The following is a 13248-nucleotide window of genomic DNA, read 5'->3' on the forward strand; positions in this document are numbered from 1 at the left end:
AACAAGAAAGCCAAGAGTCACCTTAACTATTTTAATTACCTTTTTTTCAACCCAAGTGATCTTCCCCCTAAAAGTCGGAGAGTCACCCTCGAGTGCCATAAAGTAGGTTTAATGTTACACGCACATAATAACCCCAAAAGCATTTTATTTTGTGACAATTCATCTACTTCACGTGGTGATTCGCAAATAAAAATCCAAAAAGTGATAAAGCTGAACAAACTCCTGAAAACATGTTCCGCAAGAAAAAAGATTGTTGCGCTTCAGGAGCTTCCTAAAATACGTCGTACATTCTAATCCCTCTACTCCCGGAAAAAGTTGTTGAGTTGTCCAAATGTGTTAAAAATAAGCAACACATGCACCATGTTATCAAAGGATTCTATAAATAGCAGATAAAGACCGCACTCTAACTGCAATCAGCAAAAGGTGGATAAACTTACCAGCACCCGACATATCTCCAAAATCCAAATATGTTGTTTACGGTTTGCGCGAGGAAAGGTTAAAGACTCAGCACATAACAAAGCGGAGCTGTAAGTGAAAGTACCAACAACGAACAAAACGAATAGAGGCGAAAGGACATTTAAGTTGAAAGTAATCTTTTTCTGGAGCCAGTTGTTTCTTTTTCCAGGATGAATCCTGTTATCCTTGCTTGCCACATGGTTGAGAAATATGTTATATACTGAATAGTAAGAAACTGACCTGAATATGGAAGAATTAAAGTACTCGTAAGTTGTCAACAGGATTGTAAGGAATCAAAATCGGGATTCAAACAGTTCGTTGAGAACAAAATCGAAGCTTTTCCCCACTAAATAAAGGATGTCGGAAAACAGAAGGCTTTCAGGTATGAAAGTTATAATATAGGTGGCAGACTGTTCAACTTAATGATATATTGACATTTTATGACGATGGCGGATGTTGATGCCTTTGTTAATAACCGTGAGATTTTCACCAAATTTTTCAGTATTACACACTTTACGATGACCTAGATAGAGTGTATCAATCATAAACGGGGAGTATTTTTGTAGAAACAATAGGAAAAGGAATTTTCACCTTAGGCGATAAGTGAATAGGTTTCCTGTACCAATAGAAAAGAGATAAACCCGACCCTAACTCTCTTACGCATCAATTGGCAGCATGACCAAATATCAAAGGATCATTAACACCTTGATCAAAGAGGGGGCAAACCTGACTGACAATAGGAAAAAAATACTCTTTCAAGGGTGAAAGTGGATGGAGCAGTGAATTATTTGGAGGGAGATCGCAAGCAGAGAGCGAGACCCACAATCGTCGACCGAGGACGAATGTGATCAAGGCCAACATTTAGGCGATGAGAAACCTTTTGGAAGAAAATCAGCGAATAACTCTAGACGAAGTCACTAATGAACGCAACGTTAGTTAAGTGCATGTTAAACGTAGAGTCACAGATGATATAGAATCTTAAAAACCATCCAATACATGAGGATCACGTCTCCAATCGGAGGAGCAAAAACAACTTCAAGTATTTGTTTCACAGCGATAGTTTAATTGATTTGAACATGAGGGTGGATACTTTTTGAATCATATTAACAAAAAACATGGGTTCACCATTACAAGCCATTCTGTCGCATGCAGTCCCAAGCCCAGTTGTGAAAGGAGGACGAATGGATAGTTTCAGTCTGAATGGCTGTACGTCACTGAAACGTCACACAAATTTGTAGTCTTGCAAACATCTCATCGTGGGACGGTTTGACGCTTAGGCCCGATGATGACCAGGAGCATGGCTCCGCCTGCTGTAGCTGTTTTGCCACAATCTGCGACGATCACTTCAGGAAGTTCACAAAGACAGCAGATGCAGTGGACTAAGAAAATCCGCTCCTACTACTAAATAACAATGGCGGGGAGCAGATATGATATCTCCTACCACCTCTAGTTAATCCAAAGATTTGTCGAGCATCATCCAAAATACCTACGTGACCGTGAAGTGGGTCAGTACTGCCTCATTACTCGCAGCGACACAGTTCAAAGGGTACTGTAGGTCCTAGGGCGAAACGTGGATTGGTACCCACGATGAAGCATAAAACCTGAGAAACGCCTGCTGAACCAACACCAACAGCTCTACTACCAAGCCCTATCTCCACTTCCACGTGGTGACCGCAACGAACGAAAAGCTGCAGATGGAGAAGGATGAAGGCGAGTCTCCCGCGCCTAAAAACGATACAAATTATACCAACTGGTCCTCCAGGTTGGGAGTTGGGTAGGGCTGACAATCCTACACGGAAAACCAACGTTACGAAGCCACAGAAAGAGCCTCGGACAGGATGGACTTTACAACGACTGACCCGGCAATGACTACGGAATAGCGATTTGCGCATATTCTTATGGAACGTGCGCTCCCTGCATAGAGATGGAGCTGCCAAGGAGCTAACCGATACCCTATCCCAATATAGGACAGGGACCGGCTTCCCGGAGAAGAACCACTACACCGTATATAATAGCGGCCATCCAGTAAACGATGTGCTCAGAGTAGGTTTCTTAGTCAGCCAAAAAATGAAACCGGATGTTATCGGCTTTGAAAATATTATATAAGTGAAAGGCTATCCACACGCTTGCGAGTCAAATTGAGAAATATAAGCCTCATAAACATTCACGAGCAATTATGGAGGTATCACGACCCTATAGAGGAGACTGCAGAGTCGAAGAAGGATACCTTCTACGAGGCAGTTGAGCGGACCCTCGAAGCCTGTCCCAAGTATGGTGTCAAAATCATCCTGGGAGATTTCAACAGCCAAGTAGGGACGGAGTCCGTATTCAGGCGATACGTTAGCACCCGTAGCTTACCTAGGGATACCAACGATAACGGACTGCGGATTATTCAGTCAGCATTATCGCACGAAATGGTTGTTGGAAGTACCTGGTTTGCGCGGAAAGCGGTGCACAAACATACGTAGACCTCTCCAAACCAACCAAATTGACCACGGCTGGTTCGACGATGAATGTAAAATGTTAGATATTGCCTTCTGTTTGTAGTTAAGTCTAAAATTGATAGACCAGTAGCTTACTCCAAACTACAATTTTATTTTATTATGTATATATATATTTCGGGAGCAACTTACTCCCTTCATCAGTACAAAGCTACTTAATGAATGTAAGCTAGCAACGGAGCGAAAGAATGTTGTATACCGAGTAATGTTATATTCTCAGAGATCGCGGGAGCGCGCAGAGACTTATCACGAACTCCGTCAAGCGGAGAGCCACTCCACAGACGGAAAAAGGAAGCCTGGGAGAAACAACTGGTCTGTGAACTCGAAAAGTAGAGGGAGCAATCACACCAGGCGGGCAAGTTTTACCAATAAGTCAACAAGATGAAGCCTTATACATCTTGATGTTCATCCTGCCGAGACAAAGAGGGAAATCTGATTTCCGACAGAATGGACATATTGTAGCGATGGGTTGAGTATTTTGATGAACTGCTCAAGAACCAAAATATCGGCGAGTTGGAGGTCCCGCCAACTGAAGACGACGGATAAATGTTACCTTCACCAAGCATAGAAAAAACAGTCCGTGATATCCACTGGCTTACAAGCCATAAGTCGCCAGGAGCCGATGAATTACAGCCGAATTGATTAAATATGGAGGCAAGCAACTACACCAAGCAGTTCATCAACTGAAGCTCAAGGTGTGGAACAGCGAATCAATACCTGGCGACTGGCAACGGGGCATTATCTTCCCAATATATAAAAATATCCCCCATGCAGTGCAGCATTTATGGAGGTATCACGTTGGTGAGAACCATCTATAAGGTATTCTCCGCTATCTTGCTACGCCGGAGAGTCCCATACGCTCAGAACATCATTGGCCCATAACAAAGAGGCTTCACTCCAGGGAAATCAGCAACAGATCAGGTTTTCTCTCTGCGGCAAGCGATGGAAAAACTGTTGGAAAACTGTTGCATCATCTTTTCATAGACTTTAAAGCCGCCTATGATAGTATAGCCAGGGTAAAACTGTACACAGCCGTGAGAGAATTCAGTATTCCGACGAAATTGGTAAGACTGATTAGGCTGACCCTGACCAAAGTGCGAAGCCAGATAAAAGCAGCAGGATCACTTTCAAAACCATTCGAAATCAAAAACGGTCTAGGACAAGGGGATGCCCTATCATGCGTCCTCTTCAACCTGGCCCTGGAGAAACTGATCCGTGATGCTGAAGTAACTGCGAGGGGTACAATCCTCTTTAAGTCTACCCAACTACTAGCCTAAGCTGACGATATTGACATCATGGGAAGAAAAAGCCGAGATGTACAGTCTACCTTCATCCAGATCAAGCAGGCGGTGCGAGATCTCGGGCTTCACATTAACGAAGGCAAGACGAAATACACGGTGGCAACGTCAGCGCCAAACTCGAAAGAACGAATAACATTGAATCGCACTGGTCAAACGAAAACAATGAAAAAAGGAGACTACAACTTTAAGGTCGTCGATTGCACCTACGCACAATCGTTCACGGTTTCCTGAAAGGCCCTCCAGGACCCCCACGGCTTCCCGAATCATCCGCACTCCTCCTCTACTGTTCTGCGCCAAGTGCTCTTGGGGCAAACCACTCGTTGCATGGCGTAGGCAGCAATGGAATTGTCGCCCTTCTTTAATGTGTGACATATCCACTGCCATTTCCGCGTTCTGATCATAGTGCGTACGAGTGTTAAGCCTGTGTGTCGACCAAGTCCGTCGTTTGAAATATTGTGAGGTCAACACACTCCGATGACACAACGTAGACAAGTATTGGCGAAAGCTTGGAGCTTTTGTGTAACAGTAGAGTGTCCTTTCCATTCTCAACTTGATCTTGATGTTTAGAGAACTGCATTTCCATATTTTAGATAGGAAAGCGCAAGTGGATCTAGCGCTGTTAATGTGTCGGGTAGCATCGAATTCGGAGCGACCGTTCGGAGAAACCACGCTTCCTAGATATACAAATACATTGACGCCTTCCGATGCTCTGCTCATTCATGCAGATAGGGAGAACGTGATGATCTTTCACTGACTAGCTATTTCATCCATTAGACGAGGAATCTCCCCGGATGTGATACGGTTAAGAATTATGGTGAAGTGTTTTTTTGACCTCTTCAATTGTTCATCATCATTATCAGTCGACTGTTGACATCCTTCACAGAACCATCGAAAGATTTACGACCACATGCAAGCTATTTCGTGATGCAGTATATATTTCTGGAATCAGTGCGATCAACGGCATCTTCTGCTTTCCTGGCTAACGCAATAGCAAATTCTCTCTTGTCACGGCGTACACTACGCTGCACTTCTCGAGATTTCTCTCGGTATCGGAGTTCGGGGACGTCGCGCCCGCCATCACTTACAGCCGCCAGTCGAGCCTGTAAGCACTTCCGGTCATCGATTCGCTTCGACGTTTCCACGATCAGCCAGATCTTATGACACATTTAGGGACATGTAGCACCAGAGAAAAGAGAATTTTGATGGCGGCCCAGTTCTCATCGATATTTTCCGGCAGATTACTCAGCAACAGCTGGGTACTACAAGCCGTCGATGTTAGACTTATTGGATTGCAGTTCTCCAACCCTATGAGAAGTAGCGGACGCAACACGCAAGCAATCAGCAGCATCAAATGGTGATCCCTTCCGAAGCCGATGTCAACGCCTCTCTTGTTACGCACATGCAGGAGACAACTCCTAAATTTACTGCTGATCGCGAAGTGGTCGATGTAATTGCTCGTACGGCGTCGGCCAGTTGACACCCAACTGACCTTATGCCAAGTTCCGTGCCCGAACAATGTGCTACTAATGACGAAGTGGTGCAAGTTGCAGATCCCTCGAGCCTCGCACCATTACCGAATGTCGTTACCTTGAGGTCAGTCCCTATCCGAGCGATTGTTGATGTTTCGGTAACAATAAAGTTTCAAAGCCCACACGAATCGTGCATGATGGAAAGAGCGTTTCCCGCCTAGCGTCAAAACCCACCTGCCGCACCCTCTAGGCCCTATAGGAAAGATCTTGGATAGGGTGATGTACAGCAGTCTGCTTCCGTTCATCGAGCCAGCGGGTTGTCCATTAGCGCAACAGTATGCGTGTTCTACGGTATACGGTCATGGATCTCACTCGGAAAGCATCGGCCGCTATTAAGTGCTGCGCGGTGGTGATGTTAAATGCCAGGAATATTTGATTAAAGGCACCCTGGCTAAACTGGGTGTCCCTAACTATTTATTTCGGATAGTCGATAGTTACCTCTCGCAGAGACTTCTTCGGTATAAGATGGATGACGGGTCGAAAGAATATGTTGTGAAAGCTGATGTTTCCCAAGGCTCCGTATTGAGGCATTGAAGTGAAACATAATATACTCATATGATGCCAACAGAGACAATGTTGATTGGTTTTGCAGACGACCTGACGGTAGTAGGAGGATTAGGAGCATATTGTGTTCCACTGTTGGGTATTCGCGATTAAAAAAGGGAGATTAAAAGACGCCCTCAATGTAGTTATCGAACAAAATAGTCTCGCGGAAGAGATGCTGACGTCAGAAGAAAATTGGAGCGCGGTAAACGCAACTACAACTGCAATGCACGAAAAGCTCCAGGCACTGGATCGATTTCGGGAAGCACGACAAACGTGTGACTTATGCGATTGCTGGTGGAAACCAAAGCCCTGCCCGTGATTCTTCACGGTGGTGGTCCCACAGCGATATAGGGGGAGCAGTGGGGGTGGTTTTAGTGGGTGAGAATCCCAGATCCCAGATTTCCACCTACATCCATAAAAAAAATCTAACACGCTGCCAACCTGTTGCCAATTTATATGGTAGAGCTGAGTTTCCAGTCACCGCTATTGAGTTATGTTTCGTCGCATATCCAACTGTTGGTAACCGCATATGCAATGCAATCGCTCGATTTCCCCACACATCCACATTGTCTGATAATTTCGTTCATGGGTTTTGAATAAAACATGCTAAGACGGTCGCATATTAAAGGATTTTATGCTGTTGAGCCCTATCGTATATATTATTTTCTAGCGTCAGGGAGAGGTATTTGAGCTTTAACCCAAGTGGTTTTGGTATTACAATAAAACTATGATCAGATCGGCTAAGTGTCCAGCTCCCAAAATGAAACTGCGTTCCGGAAATTTACCCGTGTACTGGTGGACCACTACGAAAGAATTGCCTCAGGCTTCGGCGGATTGCTCAGCGCGTAAGAGGCCGAAACAAGATCACGCTTAGAACCGCAGAGTATAAGAGTCGAAAAAAAGAAATTCCGCCACGAAATCAACAGCCAAAAGGCACGCTGCTGGCAGGAGCTAATCAACGATGTAAACAGAGAGCCATGGAGACTCGGATATAAGCTGGTTTGCAAAAAACTCGGTGCCCACCGGTCACCTTTTTCTATGAAAGTAGCGAAGATGGAAGAATCGTGCAGGCTTTTTTCTGATCCGAGCTAACGCTGTCGATGAAGAAGTGAGTACTGAGGGGTGCCCACTCTTCACTGCAAAGGAACTAGAGGTAGCGATCCTGCCCATAAAGGACACAAGCCAGCAGGACCGGACGATATTCCCAGCGAAGTGGTGAAACTCGTATGTAAATACAAGCCGGATTTGCTACTCGCCATATTCAACGCATATTTGCCAGCAGGTGTTTCACCCTCCCGCTGGGCGGTTGCGAGACTTATGTTGGTAATCAAGGGCAAAGGCGACCCAGAGGTGCCGTCAGCGGACACAGTGGGGGAACTGTTTAAAAAGCTCATCAAACTACGACTGACGACAATTCGTGCCACGGGGGCTACTCACCAACACAATATGGTTTTAGAGCAGGGCGATCCACAATTGATGCAACTGAGGAGATGGTCCAAGCGGTAATACTGGCTGAGCACACAGTCGCCACTGTTGGTGGGTGGTGCTCCTTGTGACCCTCGTCATAAGGAAAACGTTTAATACTGCGTGCGGCTTTGGAAAATCAGATCAATATTCCAGGCTACCTATTGCGGATGTTGGGGACTATCTAAAGGGCCGTGCCCCACTCTACGATACTCGGGAAAGACAACGCAGAATGAAGGTAACATCCGCGCTGGTCAGGGATCTCTCCTTGGTTCTGACCTTTGGAACGCCTTTTACGAAAGATTTCTATAACTCAAGAACGTCTAAAGTTCCTTATCCAGCAGGCGTCGCTTGTGATGAGGGCACTTCAGTCTTCCTCCTTCTTTTTTACGGTTCCGGAATATGGGCTGACTCCTTTAGCAAGGAAATGTACTGTAAACGCCTAGCGCAAGTACAAAGACGAGGCGCTCTGCGAGGACTACAGGCTATTCGTTGCTTTGTCTATTTGGATCGCATAGTGATATATAGGAAAAATCTGGAGGACCACAACAGAAAGTTACGATCCGGGTTTGATAGATTACGGAAAAATAACTTGAAATTACAGTCTGGGAAATGTAAATTCCTGTCCAAAGAAGTAGTGTACCCTGAACATATCTACTTTCTTTCTTTTTCTTCAGCCTTTATCCGGTGTCCGGATAGCTCAGTGGTTAGAGCACTAGGCTGTCATACGGAAGGTCGCGGTTCAAATCTCACTGGTGGCAGTGGAATTTGCATCGTGATTTGACGTCGGATACCAGTCGACTCAGCTGTGAATGAGTACCTGAGTCAAATCAGGGTAATAATCTCGGGCGAGCGCAATGCTGACCACATTGTCTCCTAGTGTACCGTTACGGTCTTGAATAAAGTGCTCTAACACATTTCAAGGCCCTGATCCAATATGGATTGTTGCGCCAACGATTATTATTATTATTATTTGTCCCGTTCACAAGCGAGGTCGGCTCGTCGTGGTCGGCTTCGCCATTTAGCTCTATCGAATGCCTGATCTGGGTGCAATCTCGAGGCTTTCAAATCCCCATCCAGCGTATCAAGCCACCATTGTTTAGATCTGCCTTTTGGTCGTTTACCATCGTTGGCGCGAATTGCGTGACCATACCATCGAAAACGCCTCTCTCGCAACTTTTCCACGATCGGCGCAACCCCATAACGATCGCGGATATCCTCATTTCGGATGTGATCTAAACGTGTGACGTCACTAGTCCAACGAAGCATCTTCGTCTCCATTACCACAAGACGCCGTTCATTGTCTTTTATAGTCGGCCAACACTCAGAACCATAGAGAGCGACTGGACGAACAACATTGCGGTAAATTTTAGATTTGAGACGTTTGTTGATACGTCGATCACAAAGAACACCAGTTGTGGAACGCCACTTCATCCAGGTTGCGTTAATGCGTGAAGCAATTTCATAACGCAGTTCTCCATTGGCTGATAGCGTTGACCCGAGGTACTTAAATCGCTCAGTTCTGGGCAGATTACTGCCACTGACAGTGATTGTGCCTGTTTCATGGGGATCGGTCGTCAAAAATTCAGTGTTGTTTAAATTCAATCTGAGATCGTGTTGGCAATCATTCCATTTTGGGACAAGTTGCTCGAGATCATTTTTGCTATCAGATGCTAGGAAAACATCATCTGCATAAAGCGGTGTGTAGGGCGCTGGACGTTGGATATCCTGTGTGACGGTGTTCATAACAAGAACAAAAAGGAGTAGTGAGAGGGCGCTTCGTGGTAGAGCAATTGAACCCGGCACGAAGTGTTGTCGTAAAGCATACCAGATGAGTTCGTGTGGTACACGGTCAAACGCTTTCTCTAAATTCAGAAAGGCAATGTATAGAGGGCGAAGCTTCTCACGGTGTTTCTCCATGAGTAACCGCGCAGCGTGTATTGCGTCAGTAGTTCCCCAGTTCTTGACAAATCCGGCTTGATTCACGGTTACTTCAACGATTTCGCGAATACGGTTGTCAAGAATGCCTTCAAAAATCTTCATGAATTGGGAAAGTAACCGGATCGGACGGTAATTTGAACATTCTGCTGGACCAGTTTTATTTTTCCATATTGGAACTGTGGTACTTTCTTGCCAGTCAGATGGTGTTCTTCCTTCCTGAATAACCCGGTTAAAGAATTCACTAAGCCACAGTGTTGGGTCCCAGCTCTTCGCTTTCCAGAGCTCAGATGCGATGTCGTCAGGTACTGTTGCTTTCCCCGACTTCATTTGTTGCATCCTCGACTTCAGTTGCGCTGACTGGTGGAACTGGTCCAAATGTCGGCAATGATTGTGGAAGTGGAGGATGAGCAAATTCTTCAGTTGAAATCTGCTCGAAGTATTCTCGCCATCTATCCATTGTGGCTCTATGGTTGGTAAGCAAAGTACCGTTGTTGTAATTAACGCAACAGAAGTGTTCGATATGCTGTGTGCGTTCATTACGGCTTTTAACAAGTCGATATAGATCTCTCTTGCCATCCCGAGTGTCCAGTTTATCGTAAAGATTTTTGAAATGGTTCGCTCGGGTGACAGCGACCGCTTTCTTTGCTTCACGGTTGGCATTCTTATAAATTTGCCAATTAGCAGGCGTTTTATCGTCGAGAAATTTGTGGTAGAGGCGTTTCTTTTCGCGGACCTTCATTTCAACATCATCATTCCAAAGCCAAGTATCTCGGTTGATGGACCGCTTACCCGGCTTGATGACCCCGAGGATTGCAGAGGCTGCTTTGTGGATCGTGTCTTTCATTTGGTTCCATGATTCTTCCACATTCGTAATGGTCGGCAATCGTATGAGTGAGATCGTTTATTCTTTCTTCTCACCAAATCGCCACCATTTAATGCGTCGCGAGCCAGTGCGTTCCTCGCGCTGTTTTATCGGTGGCTTAATTCGCAGGACAGCAATCAACGGCCGATGTTGAGGTGCGATGGTCTCATAGGGAACGACTTTGCAATCAGTGACAGTGGTAAAATGTCGGCGTCTTATGAGAATATAGTCGATTTGCGTTTTACTGTTTCCACTATAAAATGTAGGAAGATGAGACAATCTTTTGATGAACCATGTATTCATAAGTACAAGGTCATGGGTGTCCGCAAAATCGATTATACGCTCGCCACCCTCACTGCGCGCTCCGAATCCCTTTCCCCCATGGCACCTGTTACCGTCTGCCTTTTCACCCACATGACTATTAAGGTGGCCATGATGATATAGTCGTCAGCAGGCACATAACAGGCCTTTTGATCGAGAAGTTGCCAGAAAGCATCTTTCTCGACATCAGGTCGACCTGTCGGTGAAGAAGTGAATAATGCGATCAGCTGATATAATGGTGAGCTTCATCAGCCGATCATCAAATCGTTCGACTTCTTTAATGGCATCACGGAAACCCTCTGAGATGGCAATGCCAACACCATATTGAGTGTGTGGGTTACCAAAATAGAGAAGTTTGTAGCCATTTTTACCGCGTTCGCGTTCAATGCTTTTGGCACCAGACCATCGGGTTTCTTGCAGAGCGCAGATATCAATGCGCCTTTTCCGAAGGGCTCTTGCGAGTTCCTCGGTCTTTCCAGTTAGGGTACCAACATTTAGCGTGCAGCCACGTATTTGTTTTGTTCGTTGTGTTCGGAGTAACTTGCTTACGTCCTGACGCCGTCCCATTTCTCGACAGGACCGGGGCCCGTCCTGCCGCGCCGGCTGAGGTAGACGCCCTAGCATTTCTCCGAGGCTTGGGACTCAATCCGATCTACTCAGAAGAAGGAACAAGACCAGCAAGTTGCAAGCCCACAAATTTCTATTCTTTTTAGTTGCGTCTTACAACAAGCAGGGAAGGCTGTGAGTGTATTTTTAAGTCCCAACTTACAAGGCCTAAAGGAGTTTTGGGAATCAGAACGGCGCCCTACAGCGCTCATTGGGCTCTTTGGAGCGGTCATCGATACCTGCCTAAATATCAACATTACGGCATCGCAAAGTATTTTGCGATCTTTAGACTGCATTCACAAAAACATGATTCAGGTCGAAGTAACTAACAATGTGGACATCGGAGAGGAAAACGGTGCTTTCCAGTTCAGTGCTCCTTCGGTTCACTACTTTTTTCTTTCGCATGACTCATAGCATAGATGACAAGTGCTTGCGATTATTTGCGGGTGGAGGGCTCTCCCGGGTTTAGCATTTCATCAACATGGAATCCATCTTCAGTCAGAACGCTCATTTGTTAAAGTTTACTCAGAAGCCTAAAACTAACAGAGCCCCGGAGGAAGACTTTGAAACGCTTCACCACCTTCGGCTATGAATCGTTCGCCATGCATGCAAAATTGCACAGCAAGAAATTACCCCCAAAATTTTCATTTATCAAGCTGACCCCGAACCCTACCCGGCGATCGACTCGTCTTTTGACACTTACGCACTGCGTTTAGGAGGCGATAAACAAACCACGGACTTCGGCCGTCATGCCGTTGTCGAGCTGAAATTGAAAAAGAGTGCAACATGAACAAAGTCCCCGTTTTCAGGCCTGCTGAAGCCTTTCGACTGTCGAGAGAAAGTCAGCAAAAAACACATGGAACTCTGCATGATTACGGCGGTGCGTACCCACCCCCATTCGTCTTCGCTGGCTTGCTTCCAAGGAACTTTCAACGAACGACGGCCCCTTTCCTAACTCCCCTGCGGCATCGGAATTCCATCAACTGCGGCATAGTGATAACAGCCCCAAGCGCCGATAAGTTGCAACCAAGCCGCGGCCAACGACATTGACCCGGTGTCAAAATACAACGCGATGCGAGAATGGAATTACATAAGCACCCGACCACACAGCCATGTATGCGCTGAAACTCTTACCTCGTCTGCAGTCGCCACCGACGTAATCCAATTATCTCGTGTAAATCGCAACCCCTAATCCTTGCAGTTGGGCTCGCCCACGACGGAATTCACTTTCCACAAAACACTCTCGACTGGCTTATCACCTGCCCTGGAGCACCTCTCAACCGAACAACACTGGCTTCACGCACAATCACAACAGCAACCAATTACGGGAAACCGACAATCATAATTTCACTCGATTTTCCCGACAAAATGTTCACGGTTCCACCTGAATCCACGGTCAACTGTCCAATCGGCCCAGGGATTTGTTTGTAAACAAATTTGCCGTGGATGCGAGACTGCTCGACGATCGGTGTATTCCCTTGGGAAATGTTGAAACTGTCAGCGTGCGATTGTTGTGCAGTGCGTGGAAAATTCTCCGGGAAAATGTATCAGGAAAATGAAAAAGGGAAACACGCAAGTTAATTGCCGTCCGTACTGCACAACTGTATCTGCCGAATGACAGTTTTTCCGCAAACGTCACATTTTTATTGCTTTGCAGATTTTCGATTTTCTCTCGTTGAAGTTGGCAACGGGAAAAGCGGGTTTTAGGATAAAATATATTG

The 13248-nt window shown here is 45.9% G+C and overlaps 1 protein-coding gene across 2 annotated transcripts in view; it reads right to left on the bottom strand.

The window, feature by feature from the left end:
* Window positions 1–13150, bottom strand: part of LOC119658864 (protein sarah) — a 132952-nt gene extending 119802 nt beyond the window's left edge. For both annotated transcript variants that reach the window (XM_038066620.1, XM_038066621.1), the window contains exon 1: window positions 12662–13150. The gene's annotated coding sequence lies outside the window, so the exon portion shown is untranslated. The remainder of the gene's footprint in view (window positions 1–12661) is intronic.
* Window positions 13151–13248: the final 98 nt, after the last annotated feature.

The sequence above is a fragment of the Hermetia illucens genome, chromosome 6 (genome assembly GCF_905115235.1).
Source record: "Hermetia illucens chromosome 6, iHerIll2.2.curated.20191125, whole genome shotgun sequence".
NCBI classification, from domain to species: domain Eukaryota; kingdom Metazoa; phylum Arthropoda; class Insecta; order Diptera; family Stratiomyidae; genus Hermetia; species Hermetia illucens.